Source organism: Protopterus annectens, chromosome 5.part0 (genome assembly GCF_019279795.1).
Source record: "Protopterus annectens isolate FY-2018-M chromosome 5.part0, PAN1.0, whole genome shotgun sequence".
Lineage (NCBI taxonomy): Eukaryota > Metazoa > Chordata > Ceratodontiformes > Protopteridae > Protopterus > Protopterus annectens.
This window is the reverse complement of record NC_056735.1, coordinates 1,253,131,680-1,253,146,444: the sequence shown is the minus strand read 5'-3', so window position 1 is coordinate 1,253,146,444 and position 14,765 is coordinate 1,253,131,680. Positions and strand designations below refer to the sequence as shown.

The 14,765-nt window shown below is 39.2% G+C and overlaps 1 protein-coding gene across 1 annotated transcript in view; it reads left to right on the top strand.

Moving 5' to 3' along the window:
• The window catches only part of ALCAM (activated leukocyte cell adhesion molecule), a gene marked incomplete in the record, with an annotated part of 1,355,533 nt that overhangs the window by 790,965 nt on the left and 549,803 nt on the right, over positions 1–14,765 (top strand).

The following is a 14,765-nucleotide window of genomic DNA, read 5'->3' as shown; positions in this document are numbered from 1 at the left end:
ATCTTTGTCATATCTGCTGTGACCTAATCTGAGCCTACTGCTTTCCTTGACTTCATTTTCTGTAGTGCTATTCTTACTTCTATGATGGGCTCATCCTCTTATGTCATTGTAGGCTGTGTGTGGGGCAGTACAGTTTCTGTGTGGTTTTCTTCATTTAGAAGCTTTTGGAAGTACTCCTTCCATCTACTTTTGATGTCCTGGGGACTGGTGAGCAGCTTGTTGCTGGCATCCCTTATGAAGGGTGTCTGACTATTTCCTTTATCTTTCTGTCTTTGCCTTGCATCCTGATATAGTTTTTGTTCCACCTACTGAGTCACTTCCCAGAAGCTGGTAGAGTTCCTCCAGTGCCCTAGTCCTTGCTATTGTAACTTCTTTCTTATCTTCTTTGTAGCCAGCCAGTATTCCTTCCTAGCCTTGTCTGTCTTCTGCATCTCCCACTTTTTCCTACACTCTTCCATTCTTTTGATGACTTCCTGGGCAATTGCATTCCACCACCAGTTTTCCTTATGCACCTTATTTCCATACTTGGCCTGGCTACATATCTGTTCTGTAGTCCTCACGCATGCTGTTTTGAGGTGATGACAAGGGATTAAAGAAAGCACTTGAGGGGCATATACTGGCATGCACTGCCTCATTTTTTTGTTGGACTGAGTTTGACGAGTAATGCATCCAATAAAGAAGGCATGGAAACAGTCTTTAAAGGCAATAAAATCAGACAATTGGTCTGGAGAAAGAAGAGGTATATCTAATCATTAGTATATCAGTGGTCTTGGATCCCTCTGCTGTGAATTACCTCTTTCAAAGGTAGCATAAAAATTATGATTAAAAATGAAACCAGGAGTAATTCATGTGCATGTCATCTGATGGCTCCTGGAGCAATTTAGTAGAGGAAACCCCAATGACTGCACTTGCAAGATATGAGAGGTGAACAGACAGAAAGGCAGAAGAATGAGCACAATAGAGACTGAGCGGATACTGAGATAAGGTGGTATGGCCCATGTGGACACCTGTTTCTGGGAAATCAAGGAAAACAAGATCAGATGTAACTTTTAATTTTCCTAATTAGGGCAGTTACTGTAGCGTATCGCTGTAACACCAGACTGACTAGCATCAAGCATTTCATGGTATGCAAGATGTGAGTACTGCTGCAAATGTATACCACCATCTCCATTTATTGGCAAACTAATTAAAACATATCCTTGTTCCTATTTCTACAGCTGTTATAAACTGCTTAATAGGCAAAAACTGAGTGTTTCTGTTAGGTAATTGGCTTTGTTTAAAAGTGAATGAGAAGTGGTTTTAAGGTACATATACTGTATGCATTTAAATATTATTCAGTACTTTTCCACTAACACAGCTGCACTGATATTACACATTTTGGTGTTGGCAGAGAAAAGTATTTTTTCAAGATTAAGCAAAGTAGGTACTGCAAGATGTGGAAGTATTTACATATCTGGATAAACGCATACTATACAAAGGATTGAGTATGTGCTAAAAGGTGATGACCCAAGTTCCGTGAGGCATTCATTCAATGGGCTTTGGCTGACTTAAGTTCACAGATGACTTCAGACTAGGAGCAGTCATTGAATTCCCAAATGACTTAGCCGTCCTGCAGGAAGGCTTGCCCCAAATAACTAACTGATACTAAAATCATGGACTGAAACTAAATGCCAAAAAATGCATTATTGTATCCTTTGAGAAGTCATCTACCCCAGGGAATTACCACATTGACAATACACCCCTAACAGTTGACCCAGTTGTTCAGGACTTGGGAACTTATATGGACAGTGACTTAACTTTTAACCACCATGTGTCTTATGTGGACAGTGACCTAACTTTTAAACACTATGTGCCGTATATTTAACCAACGTGTCTATTGTAAGAAAGTTGCTCTATACTGCACAGCTTATAAACAAAAGGATTGTGTCTAGCTCTAGCAAGGTCATTGTCTCCCTTTACTCAGCTCTCATTAGGACAATCATTGACTATACTGCCCCCTTTGGCATGCATCTGTCCAGAAACATGCAGCAACTGGAACTCTCAGAGATACCTTACTAAAAGGATACAAGGCCTAAACAACATGTCCTACATAGACCAACTCATAGCCTTGTCACTATACACAGTATCCTGCAAACTGCTAAAAGGTAACCTGTGTCTGGCATACAAGGTGTGCTCTGACCCAATACTGATGGATTTACTGCACATCAGCAAGTCAAATGGCATCAGAAATACTTGGTCTAGGGATCTAAACCTCTTCACTGCCAACAGAATGGTTTGGAGTGACAGGTATATCTTGAAGTAGATACTGCTGTTCTGGAACAGACTCCCTATCTACGTAAAACAAAGCTAATCCATGTTCATTTTTAAGGGCAACTTAAATCTATGGATGGGAAAATTTACCCCAGGGAATGCTACTAGTGGACAAAGGCAGATCCTAAATACTTTGTCCCATGTACGAGTTCCCTCAAATTATCTACAGCATGATCCAGTTATTCTCATTAGAGGTAATATACAATTATCGTACATGGGATGAGTAAGGCCAATCTCTTACCAAATGGGATAGTTTAATTCAAGCACAAAAAAGAAAACTGGCTAGACTTAAAATGGCACTCAAGGATACCAATGAACCTGTTCTTATGTATTAAGTACTCTTGTTTAAGATAAAATATACACACACACACACACACACACACACACACACACACACACACACACACACACACACACACACGCGTGTGTGTGTATGTACTTCATTCCTATGTTAGCAGAGATCCAGCTCAAATCCTACCACCCCCTAAATATGTGTGGTATAATATATTTTCCTCTGTAAAGGCTAAAAAGATCTCAGTCTGATTTATTAAGTAAGGTATGGTTAAACTAATCTCTTCCTTCAGCCTTTGTAACCTTTGCAATCATAGGTAGGTTATAGATAGCTAGATCAAAGAAATGTTTTCTTTGAGGAAAAGGTGATAAGTGCTTCTTCAAGAACATGAGAGTACCACAGTTTGATAAATCTGTGCAACAAGAAATTCCAGAAGGAAGTGAACTATTCTGGAAGGACCAGAATTCATCTTGCATTAAGTAGGCCATAAGGCTGAAATGACATCCATAATGTCTTCATAGTCAACATATTTAAGCTCAGGCCAGCAAAAGTCTGGACATTTTATAATCAAAACATCTCAGTACATTATAGTTGCAACCTTGGGGGAGAAAAAGAACTCCTGATGTCTCCAGTCTTCAGAGGAAAAATATTGTGCAACTTATTCAAACCAGAAGAGGAACAAGCTTTTTGAGTCATAAGTCCATGGTTGTTACCCACCAAAAAAGAGCACAGCTAACTGATTTGGTGCTGCAAAAATTTCAGTGAAAGTTGCCTTATATGACACTTCTGTATGGTGTAGCACATAATGCCCTCAGTCACTTGCTAGTGCCAACACAATTGGGTATTTCATTATGAGCCCTTGTTTACACAGCTGATAGGGTTTTTGAGTGTGAATGAATGAATGAATGAATGAATGAATGAATGACCACTCCCATGTAACAGTAGGCATAACCATGTACATGCACACTATGGAGCAGTTTAATCCAGACCACCATCTAAAGTTCAGGCTGTTCAGGCTGCACAGCTGTGCAGCTACAAGATGTAGCTGGCAAATCTGGTAATCAACAAGTCTCCAAAAGGAGCTTGAACTGTCAAGAGCATCAGGTTACCACAAGAAGTGTACCTTAAATCATTCTGGGTGGGTCAGCGCAATAAAAAGTGGCAAAAGTCAGGGGAATCGCAGCTTGACGTGAATCGAGAAGCGTCTGAGCAAAAAAACAGCACCACATCAAGTTCTTTGGCATTCAGACCAAGCTGTAAAATCTGATCTAATCGTACCCTCTAGTGTGTGTACTAGTAGAAAAAAGTAGGCAAAAGCAAAACTATCTGTAATTGTGTAGCAATTATGTGATCAATTTTGGTGATTTTCATTGAGCAGGCAATGGAATCCCTTAGCACAGGCCATGTTGGGTGATTCAGTACTGTGTTTTAATGAGAAATTTTGTGAATTCTTGCAGAAAAGTCTTCAAATAACTGGTTGAATAATGAGAAATTGCAGATTACTCCCACTATGAGGACATACTGGAAAATAGCAGTGCATCTCAATGCTTGGATCAATTCAAGCTAGACTGAAAACTATGGTGATGAATAGAAAGGAAGCCATCAAATGGAGTTCATCCAAAATATTCTACATGATAAACACCATATTTAGCTTTTGTAGCACATCCAAAACAGTACTAGGGTTGTTCTCTACAGGCCTGTTTTAAACAACAAAGCCCTAGAGAGGAAGTATCTGTGGGATGAAAATAAATTAACTCCTGAAGTACCTTATTGAGACCAAGGAGAACCTACCACCCTAAGGTTGTATCTTTTGGTAGTATCTGGTTACTGTAAGCAAAACATGACCACTTAAATCAGGGGATGTTAAAACCATGTCCCTAATACCCACTGATGAATTAGTCCAAGTCACTGTCAGCTCAAGAAATGTACAGGCAGCAAAAGTACTGGCAAGTCAAACAGGGGCGTGTGTGTGTGTGTGTGTGTGTGTGTGTGTGTGTGTGTGTGTGTGTGTGTGTGTGTGTGTGTGTGTGTGTGTGTATATATATAATATATAAATATATTTTATAATTTGTATAAAATAAGCCTTGTACAGGTAGACAATTAACTACTTGTTGTGGCTGTTGACCCCACAACGGGTCAATGAGCAGCTGCAAATGCTTTGCAGGCAGTAACACCTGAAAGAATATAAAATGAAAGGTCATCTACAATGACTACAAGTTAACAAGTCTTAGTTTTTGTCCAGTACCAGAATTCTGCTTTTGTTTTTCAGACTGAAGGCAAGTTTGAGGGCAATGTTTCTGAGTTTGCAGTCATCTATGTATTGGGTGAGTCAGACAGTGCAATAACTGTTGACATTTGAAAAAAGATTCCAAAAAACAGTGACACCAGGATAAAGCCTTGAGAGGGATACCATGTGAGACAGAAGATGGAAATCTTATTTACCTATCTACCTACCTCTTTAATATACCTTTTATATATTACAACATAGACCATTGTGGACCCAAGTTAGTATAGTTTCATTTACTGTTAGATTCCTGAGTTTATGTATAATTCTATCAAAGTATGTTGCTGAACACTTTAGCTCCTACTGAGATAAGCATATACATTTCTACTTTCTTCCCATATGCTGGTCATACTGTTGAAAATATTTACAAGATTAAATGTAAAATATCACTTTCTGACTTTGTTGCTGCTACTAACCTACTCCCACTTCAGTAGTGTACTTATTTCCTGGATCTGCACTTCTCAGATGCATTAATTTTTCGGTGAGCTTGAGCTGCTGTGTTTTCTATCACCCATTTGGTTTTGTCAAATATATTAATATCTTGTCTGCCTTTTTGTCAGTCCTGTTGCCTAATGTCATAAAGGAAAACTTTTCCTTTCGGACTTTGTGTGAGGGCAGTTCTAATGATTTTGGAAGTGATGAGTCCTAGTACTGATCACCATGGTACTCAGATTGTTAACCTTATTCCCTGCAGCCATATGTGTCCTGTTGTCTAGCCAGTGTTTTACTCATGCAATAATGAGGATTCTTGTTTTGGGGATAAACTCTTGGATAGGCTTGTAAGGGCCCTAGGGCCCATTAGCCCAGTAACCTCCTATGATCATTGGATCAGAAACATGACAAGTATTCAATGGTTATTTGAATGGCAGACAATACTTTCAAGGAATATTACCAAAATCCACTGTCAGAGAACCCTTAAATTTGCACTTTTCCCCACTATTGTGTGGTCATATATATATATATATATATATATATATATATATATATATATATATATATATAAACTTGTTTTCGAATTCTGTGAGACTAGCTTTTATCTATTGAAGAAATTTAATTCAGTCTATGTCAGATTTTATCTAGCATGGCTTTTCTGTTGCGCATCAACAATACTAGCTTGGATTCTGTTCTGCCAATCTTGCAGATATTTTATATTAAATCCATTTTAGAAGTGTAAGACTGGATACTGAGAATTCTAGTCATTAAACTTAAACTGTGAATCCAGCAAATAATAGTGAATTCCAACTCTCAGTGTCTTAACCTTTGTAATGCTTTTGCAGGGTCATTGTCCCCTGCAACTCCTAATATGGGGGCTGCACTGTACTACACCTTTGCTACTCATTCAAACAGTAAAACCTCTTGCCATAGTCAGCCTAGCAATACGCTGGTTTCAGTCCTACCTAAGTGGCAGACAACAAGCTGTCCTATGGAAGGATAGCCTTTCTTCCCTACTGCCAGTCACCCTTGGAGTTCCTCAAGGGTCTATACTAGGACCTCTCCTATTTTCCATCTTCATTAATGATCTTCATACAGTCATCCTCAAATTAACCTGCATTCAATATGCAGATGACTCTACCCTAATCTGTTCTGCTACCTCACCATTAGACCTGCAGACCTTAACCCAAAATACTTTCAATGTAGTAGAAAACTGGCTCACTGACAGGTGTCTTCAATTGAATCCAAATAAAACGAAACTGCTACTCTTCACCCCCAACCGGAAAGCTACACTCCCATCATTTACCATAACATCTAATAATGGCACAATAATTTCCCCAGAAAGTAATACAAAACTATTAGGTATAATTGTTGACAATAACCTTAAGTTTGACGCTCACATCGACAAAACCATTAAAACAGTCAACAAAAAGTTAGGATCTCTATATAAAATTAAGGCATTTCTAACCCCAACTGCTAGGACAGTTATTGCCCGAACACATTTACTTTCAACCTTTCTTACCACCCCAGTATATACAAACCTGAGTAAATCTGACCTCAATAAACTCAATAGCTGCTACAACACCATAGCCAGATTTGCCACAGGCTCAGCATGTAGAACCCACCACTGTATTAACCTACTATCTCTAGGCTGGCTAGAGTTTCCCTCTCAAATCCAGTATAATCAATTAATAATAACCCACAAAGTCCCTCCATCAGCCCAAAAGCACACCCATACTCAAAAATATAATTACCCCTTACAGTAACCTAAAAACTCTCCCGTCTTCTGACAAAGTACTGGCACAAACTGTTAAATCTAAAAACTCAGCAGGTGACTCATTGTTTTGCAACTCTGTTGGAACAGTCTGGAATCTGCTCCCTGCTGAACTTACAGCAAACCAGACTATTAACCAATTTAAAACATCTCTTAAAAAATTCCTAAAACGTCACTGGCTGTGCCCCTGTACCAACCCTGACTAACCGGTTAGCTTACCACTCTCTTCACTACCTGGCTATCTGTAAAATAGTCAATGTTTCAGACTTAGTCTCATTCTCATATGTATTGCACTACTGAATGACATGCTACCTTTTTCAGCCTTGTACCACTAAAAATGTCTAAGTTCATACAAGAAAACTACAATGTTAAGTTGAAGTATGTATGTATTCCAAGTATGCATATAATCCTATAATTCTGTACTGGTATCTATATGTGACTGTATAAAACTGCTACTGTTTAACTCTTATGTAACTATCCACATGTGGAGCTTTTCTCCCCGGGCCTCCGCTGAAAATGGACCTGTGTCCAGTCGGACTATCCCAGTTAACAAATGTAAAATAAAAATAAATAAATAAATATTTACCAAGTTCAAGTTTGCTGTACTTAGAGAAGGGGAAATATATTCAGAGATGTAGTCTCAGATGTGGTATGTATTCCCCTTAATTCACACTTAACAGTTCCAGAGTTCTGAAACTCATAACTATAACCCATGGAATTTCAGCAGTCACCCTAAAATTCTTTCACCATTAATTCCATACATTATTTCTGTAGAGTTTAAAGTGTCAGTTTGACATTTTTTTCAGCCTTGTGTTGCTTCTGCTCTGTTTAGGGAAATCAACTTACCTTTTCAGTTTATCAGGACCCTTAACCTCCTGCTGTAATTAATTAGAAAGATCAGTTGTATTACTGTATCTCCATCACTAGGGCATTACTGTTATTTATTTATAAGGTATGGGAATTGGCTTCAGGTAGTTGTCAGTTCTCCAACACAACTTCAGAAGCAGGTAAACATCCCCAGACCAAGTACACGGCTATTTTTCAAGTTGAGAACTTCAGCTGAAAATTAAGTTGTAAAGGAAATGTATCTTTGTTTTCTTCCAGCAGTGATGGATGCTTGTTTTATTTGAGTCCATTGTTTACTTTCAAGTAAAGATTCAATGACAAATTATATATTTGTCTTGTGGACTATGATGTTTGAGGATGACATTGTGATATGTAGTGAGGGTAGGGACCAGGTTGAGGAGACCCTGGAGAGGTGGAGATATGCTTCAGAGAGGAGAGGAATGAGGGTCAGCAGAGCTAAAATGGAATATATGTGTGTAAATGAGAGGGAGGGTAGAGGAATGGTGAGGATGCAGGGAGTAGAGTTGGTAAAGATGAATGAGTTTAAGTACTTGGGATCAACAGTTCAGAGTAATGGTGAGTGTTGAAGAGAGGTGAAGAAGAGAGTACAAGCAGAGTGGAATGGGTGGAGAAGAGTGTCAGGAGTGATTTGTGACAGACGGGTACCAGTAAGAGTGAAAGGGAAGGTCTACAAGAGGGTAGTGAGACCAGCTATGTTATATGGGTTGGAGACAGTGGCATTGACGAAAAGGCAGGAATCAGAGCTGGATGTGGCAGAGTTAAAGCTGTTAAGATTTGCACTGGGTGTGACTAGGATGGACAGGATTAGGAATCGGTATATTAGAGGGTCAGCTCAGGTTGGACAGTTTGGAGACTAAGCAAGAGAGGCAAGATTGCGTTGGTTTGGACATGTGCTGAAGAGGGATGCTGGGTATATTGGGGAAAAGGATGCTAAGGATGGAGCTGCCAGGTAAGAGGAAAAGAGGAAGATCTAAGATAAGGTTTATGGATGTGGTGAGAGAGGACATGCAGGCGGTTGGTGTAAAAGAGCATGATGCAGAGGACAGGAAGAAATGGAAACAGATGATCCGCTGTGGTGGCCCCTAACGGGAACAGCCAAAAGAAGATGATGGTATATATATATATATATATATATATATATATATATATATGTATGTTTATATATATATATATATATATATATGTTTATATATATATATATATATATATGTTTATATATATATATATGTTTATATATATATATATATATATATATATATATATATAATCCAATAACTACGGCTGAGAGACCGTTAACGGTCTGATGAAGCTATAGTGAAAGCGCTTACCGATTTGTTTTAAACAATAAACAGATTCTTTCCTTCAGTTATACGGAGTTTTATATGTTTATGTGAACATTTTATGCATGGGATACTTAGACGCCTTGGTTATCTCTCAGCCGTAGTTACTGGATTATTTATCTGTGTATTTTTGGCGGGCAGAGAGATACTTACACCGTTGGAGACGTTCGTTTATTGCTTGGTTTTATATATATATATATATATATATATATATATATATATATATATATATATATATATATATAGAGAGAGAGGGGGAGAGGGAGTGATATAGATATATATAGATATATTTATAGATACATATATGATACTTACCTTTTCTTGCTCACTTATTTTCTACTTCTGAAGCCTTGATATTAGAGGGATAATTGCTGCAGTACATTCGTAATAATGGTATACTGGCAGTTAGAAGATTTAGCACACTGAGATTCTCTGCTGTAAAAGAGAAACTAGAAGGAACAGACTGTAGTAATTTTATTTAAATACAAATAAGCAACTGAACTGGTGCATTAGTGAAGATGCAATCATGCCAGGAGAAAGAGATGCTCCTGACAAAATTGTGGCAGAAAAGGAAAAGTATTAAAACTGGAGACAACAGAGGGTCTGTGGACACGATTATTCACAGTACCTCAGGCAAAAGAGCACTCTTCTCCTATCCATCAGAGAATGTTGAGAGGCAGGTGTAAAATTTAAGCTGCTGTATCTAGCTGTCTTCAGAATATTTTCCCTGGAAGATCAACTACATTAATGCAGAACATGGTAAGAGGAAATAAAAAAGTTTATTCAGCAAAGAGTAAGCCAGCAAGCAGAAACGGACTCAGCTACTCGGTTTTACAACAACAAAACCCATAGAGAGTTTTTCCAGTGAAACCTTTTCCATTGTTGTAAAGGAAAATGCTTGAGGAACACAAAGAATGTCCAGGAGCTGACCAGAAGAATCAGGAGTACCTTGGACTTGAGAACCAGAGATTGGTGTTGGGAGACAGAGATGACAAGGAAAAAGACCAGCCACATTGTGAAATAAATGGAAGACTGTAAACCACTAGTCCAGTTAAATATGGGAGAAGAGATGGGAAATGCTGTAATATTGTTGACACTGTTAAACTGGTCTGTGAACTGTAAAGCATATACTCCACTTTGTCATTAGTGTTCAGTAGGCCCCTGAAGAGACTAAAGAAATAGCTGTAAGTAAAACAGTTTTTCTTAATATATATTTTTAAAAATGTCATTATGCAAATTGCAAGTCATATTGTAAGGCAGTTTTGTATATGGTATAGAGCCAGATCATGGTCAAATGGTGCCCTAGGCAGGAGAATGGATCGGGTCACTCCCTCCCGTTCCCCCCTTGCAGCCATTTTGGTGTCCCATTACTTGTCACTCTCTCTCCCCTCCAGTTGCCAGTGAACATAAACACTGCTCAAAACTGTCTGTGTGCATACCGTTTTCTTTACTTTTGAAATGAAGGCAGAGGTATGGATTTAATTTAAATATCATTTGTTGATCAAGTTAGCCCCACTAGGCTAGTAGTGTCTTTTCAAGGGAGACTCTTGGTGATATTTATACTACTAGGGGAAGTTTGGCCAGGGCATTGTGGGAGCTTCCTTCTACTCTTTTCAGTAGCTCAGGTGGATGCAAAATATCTCATAGCACCTATCATTAACACAGAGAGATGGAGCCTTAATTCATCACCTCATCCAACGGATAACGCACTCAGGAGCGCAACCCCCCCACCCACACACACACACACACACACACACACACACACACACACACACACACACACACACACACACACACGCACACACTTAAAGGTATACTGCAGTATCAGCAGTCTAGCTACATGGTGTGGGAGTAGAAGGCAAGAATGCTACCTGTTGTGCTACTAACAATGCTTTAAGCAGTGTAATTTTTTCTGTTCCCTTTAGTTTTATATACAGGTCAGCGATATTTATCAACCAGAGGAGAAGTTGTGGACAGTAATTATTAAAAAGCTGAAGGAGTTCATTTGGGAGGGAAAGAAAGAGAAGAGTTACATGGGATAAGTTGATTTTTCTTACAGAATAAGGTGGTTTAGGATTGTTTGATTTGAAGTGATGCTTTAGTGTGTGTGTGTGTGTGTGTGTGTGTGTGTGTGTGTGTGTGTGTGTATATATATATATATATATATATATATATATATATATATATATATATATATATATAATATGGTTTACTATCAAATGGTTGAAAGACCTATAGATGCAATTCACATAGTCGATCATCATAAAAGGGAAAAATCATTTAGTCGGCTGTTATAATCTCCCAATCAGATTGTCGAATGTACAGTGCAATTCAACCAACTGAATTTGATCATTTGATAGTCCTCGCCGAAAGCCCAAATCGCCAAAAAAATGCAGTACACTACATTACATTTCGTCTGAGCATAGTAGTGGCAGTGTATATGCCCTTTACCCCACTGTAATGCAATCCTGGAGTTAGAATATATAGTTAAAGGGGTGTGGGGGGGATAACACCCCTCGTTGGGGGGTGTAGGGGGGGCGAAGCCCCCCACCTAGCTTAGATCCATACTGACAATTTTCTGTTAATAGGGTATGCAAGTAGTGTATAATTACACTGGGTTTGGCTTGGTGGAAGTTTGGAGTCAAAAAATGTCAAAAACAGTCGAAAATGTCAAAAATTTGTGATTTTTGACCATGTGAATGCTTTTCTGTTCTGAATTTCGACAACATGATTCTACATTATGATAGCTTTACGTTCTGACTTTCGACTATTTGATAGTAAACCTATGTGTGTGTGTATATATATATATATATATATATATATATATATATATATATATGTATACACACACACACACACACACACACACACACACACACACACACACACACACGTAAAATTCAAGCAGAAGGTTATAAATCAAAGTGGAAAGGGATGATGATGAAAGGAGGGGAGGAGTATGAGAAATGAGAGCAGGATTTTGGATGTAGATCCTTAAGGAGAATATTCAAAATCCCAAAAAGGGAAGGCATCTCTGATCAGTATTAGCAAAAAATTACGGGCACTCATAAAATCGTCTAAGGCCAGCTTTGAGAGAAAAATTGTATAGGACACTAAGGATAATCACAAGGCTTTCTTTAGTTTTGTTAGGAACCTGGGTGGGAATTCCCAGATATGCTCAGAATTAGTCCAAAATGACAAAAAATACACCAAACCCACATCCACAGCCAACATCCTAGCTGACAGGTTCAGCGCAAACTCCCCCCCCCTCCCCATCAAAAGGGCAAATATCTATCCCAGCAGAGTGCTGCCCCCCTGACATCTCAGATGCTCAGGTAAGAGCCGCCCTCTCCAAAGCAAAAACACAGCATCAATGGGACCAGACGATGTCCCGGGCTGAGTCCTACATGAACTCCAAGAAGAGCTAAACCCAAACGTAAAACTACTGTTCAATCTCAGCCTTACTACAGGATATGTACCCAAAGAGTGGCGTACAGCAACAGTGGTCCCTCTCCACAAAGGTGGTGCCTCAACGGATCCTGGAAACTATCGCCCCATAAGCCTGACTAGCTTGGTCTGCAAAGCTATGGAAAGGATCATCATGGACCTCATAAATAAAGATATTGGGGACCTACAGACACTGGATCCTACCCAGTTCGGCTTTAAGGGCAGATCCTGCCTCTTAAACCTGGTCAATTTCTTTGAAACAGTCACCAAGGCCATTGACGAGAGGAAGGTGGTCCACACAGCCTACCTGGACCTCGCAAAAGCCTTTGATACAATACCCCACTCGGGCATTATAGATAAGCTCATCAGCTTAAATATAAACCCCTATGTCACTAGATGGGTCATGGCCTCAAGCTAAACGCCAAAATGTGTATAGTCATCCCCTTTGGCAAAAACAAAGTGCCCACAAATTACCACATAGGTGGTAATCCATTAAGTACAGAAGAAGTAATTAGGGACCTGGGGACCCAAGTTGATAGCAATCTCTCATTTGACAACCACGTGGCCAAAGTGGTTAGAGAAACATTTTATATAGCCCACCTAATTATGAAGGGATTCACATCTAGATCAGGGGAGGTCATTGTGCCTCTTTACTCATCCCTCATCAGGCCCATAATTGAGTACAATGCCCCTTTTGTGATGTACCTTATCAGACACCTGCAGCAATTGGAAAGACCCTAAAAGTACCTCACCAAGAGGATCAAAGGGCCCAAACAGATGCCATATGCTGCCGGGTTAAAGAAACTCCAGCTCTACTCAGTGGCATACCGCCTGCTCAGAGGCAATCTGTGCCTGACGTATAAAGCCATGTCCAACCCGGAATTAATGGACATGCTGCACCTCAGAAAATCCAAATCCCATCGAGCTACGCGCTCGACAGACTTGAACCTCAGCACTGAAATAAATAGGACATGCTGGAGGGACAGATTTATAACCCAGAGGCTCTCTTCACTCTGGAATAAAATCCCAGTCCAGGTTAAGCAGAGTCCCTCATTAACTCTCTTTAAGAGGAATCTTGATGAGTGGATGGGAGATCGTAGGTTCACGTAGTATCACTTCTGTGCCACTGTTAGACAGAGGCACAGTATACTAACCTCGAAAAAGGGCATAGCAAAATTAATTTAAAATGGGTGGCAAAAGCAAAACACACTCTGGCTAGGCTTATAAATGCCCTAGGGCAGATAGCCTAGTATGAACCTATGAACCTATTCATACCTTTGCAGAAAGCATTCTAAGAACTAAGCCAACACAAACATTCAGAAAGGTGATTTTACCATTAGGGATGACTACAGATAGGGGTATAGAAAGTAAGCAAGAGGAGGCTGTTATTTACTGGAGAAAACTGGGAAAGGACCCAAGGTATTTGGGGAGCAAATAAGTAGAGAGGGAAGGGTAATAAAGTGAGATAAGGCCACTCAGACCTTTGGACTGTTGTTTTGGGACTGCCTTTCATAGCAGGGATTAATATTAGAGTGTACGCAAAGATAAAGGGATAGGAGAATGATAAATGAAAAACCTGCTATGGCAAAGTTTTTATTTAAGTCTATAACAGAACCTGAAGCTGCTGTTAAAATGGATAATGAGTAGGGCATTTAAAATAGTGCGTAATAACTGTAAGAATCTATCAAAAGAAAAAAGGTTGGTAAAGATTGGGAAGACAGACTGGAAAGACAGTTTTTAAAGGAACAATGGAAGGATGTATGTATGGCTCCCAAATATATCACAAAGTCCAGAAGATTTTGGATTTTTGGTTAGAAGTTTTTGCATTGGCATTTTTATACCTCAAACAGATTTCAAACAAATTTTCCTCAGTTAGATAGCAAGTGCTAGAGGTATGATGGGAAAGAGAGGTAATTGGGAACATGGTTCTCTGAAATGTAATTAACTGGCAGATTTTTAAAAGTCTCTACAGAGTACTTTGTCGTAAGTGTAGGAGCAATTTTTAACTAAGGAAATTAT